Raw genomic sequence first — 2050 nt, forward strand, 5'->3', positions numbered from 1 at the left:
AATTCCCCTATTTTGGAGGTGGGATTTGGGGTGAAATTCGCGGATTTTGGAGGTGGGATTTGGGGTGAAATTCGCGGATTTTGGGGGTGGGATTTGGGGTGAAATTCGCGGATTTTAGAGGTGGGATTTGGGGTGAAATTCGAGGATTTTGGAGGTGGGATTTGGGGTGAAATTCCCCTATTTTGGGGGTGGGATTTGGGGTGAAATTCCCCTATTTTGGGGGTGGGATTTGGGGTGAAATTCGTGCATTTTGGGGGTGGGATTTGGGGTGAAATCGGCGGATTTTGGGGGTGGGATTTGGGGTGAAATTCGCGCATTTTGGGGGTGGGATTTGGGGTGAAATTCGAGGATTTTGGAGGTGGGATTTGGGGTGAAATTCGCGCATTTCGGGGGTGGGATTTGGGGTGAAATTCGCGGATTTTGGGGGTGGGATTTGGGGTGAAATTCCCCTATTTTGGGGCTGGGATTTGGGGTGGAATTCCCCTATTTTGGAGCTGGGATTTGGGGTGAAATTCGCGGATTTTGGAGGTGGGATTTGGGGTGAAATTCCCCTATTTTGGGGGTGGGATTTGGGGTGAAATTCCCCTATTTTGGGGCTGGGATTTGGGGTGGAATTCCCCTATTTTGGAGCTGGGATTTGGGGTGAAATTCGCGGATTTTGGGGGTGGGATTTGGGGTGAAATTCGCGCATTTCGGGGGTGGGATTTGGGGTGAAATTCGCGGATTTTGGAGGTGGGATTTGGGGTGAAATTCCCCTATTTTGGGGGTGGGATTTGGGGTGAAATTCCCTTATTTTGGCTCTGCCGAGCCCCGTTTCCAGGGCTGGGATTTGGGGTGAAATCCGCTCATTTTGGAGGTGGGATTTCGGTGAAATTCCCCCATTTTGGCTTTGCCCAGCCCCGTTTCCCCCCGGATCCACCCCAAAAATGTTTGGGGGGCTCCTCCCGGTCCGCCCACCCCCCCCCGGTCAGTTCCCAAAATCGGGGCTGGCAGCGGTGGGATTCGAACCCACGCCCCCGCAGGGACTGGAGCCTTAATCCAGCGCCTTAGACCGCTCGGCCACGCTACCGCGGGCACGCGGGGGCGCGCAGGGAAACCCCCCCGGAATTCGGGGAAATTCGGGGAAATTCAAAAATAAATAATTCGGGGAAATTCGGAAATAAATAATTCGGGGAAATTCGGGAAAATTCGGAAAAATTCGGGGAAATTCGGGGAAATTCGGGAAAATTCGGGGAAATTCGGAAATAAATAATACGGGAAAATTCGGGAAAATTCGGGGAAATTCGGGGAAATTCGGGAATAAATAATTCGGGAAAATTCGGGAATAAATAATTCGGGAATAAATAATTCGGGAAAATTCGGGGAAATTCGGGAAAATTCGGGGAAATTCGGGAAAAAATAATTCGGGAAAATTCGGGAAAATTCGGAAATAAATAGTCCGGGAAAATTCGGAAAAATTCGGGAAAATTCGGAAATAAATAATTCGGGAATAAATAATTCGGGAAAATTCGGGGATAAATAATTCGGGAAAATTCGGGGAAATTCGGGAAAATAAAAACAAAATAATAATTCGGGAAAATTCGGGAATAAATAATTCGGGAAAATTCGGGAAAATTCGGAAATAAATAATTCGGGAAAATTCGGGAAAATTCGGGAAAATTCGGGGAAATTCGGAAATAAATAATTCGGGAATAAATAATTCGGGAAAATTCGGGAATAAATAATTCGGGAAAATTCGGGAAAATTCGGAAATAAATAATTCAGGAAAATTCGGGAAAATTCAATAATAAATAATTCGGGAAAGTTCGGGAAAATTCGGGGAAATTGGGGAAAATTCGGAAATAAATAATACGGGAAAATTCGGGGAAATTCGGGGAAATTCAGGAAAATTCGGAAATAAATAATTCGGGAATTCGGGAAAATTCGGGAAAATTCGGGGAAATTCGGGGAAATTCGGGAAAATTCGGAAATAAATAATTCGGGGAAATTCGGGAAAATTCGGAAATAAATAATTCGGGGAAATTCGGGGAAATTCGGGAAAATTCGGGGA

The 2050-nt window shown here is 45.8% G+C and overlaps 1 non-coding gene across 1 annotated transcript; it reads right to left on the bottom strand.

Annotated features, from left to right (window-relative positions):
- Positions 1-987: 987 nt before the first annotated feature.
- TRNAL-AAG lies at positions 988-1069 on the bottom strand. The gene has a single exon. It is a non-coding gene; the product is annotated as a tRNA-Leu (tRNA).
- Between the last annotated feature and the right edge of the window lie 981 nt (positions 1070-2050).

This window comes from Catharus ustulatus, chromosome 36 (genome assembly GCF_009819885.2).
Source record: "Catharus ustulatus isolate bCatUst1 chromosome 36, bCatUst1.pri.v2, whole genome shotgun sequence".
Classification (NCBI taxonomy): domain Eukaryota; kingdom Metazoa; phylum Chordata; class Aves; order Passeriformes; family Turdidae; genus Catharus; species Catharus ustulatus.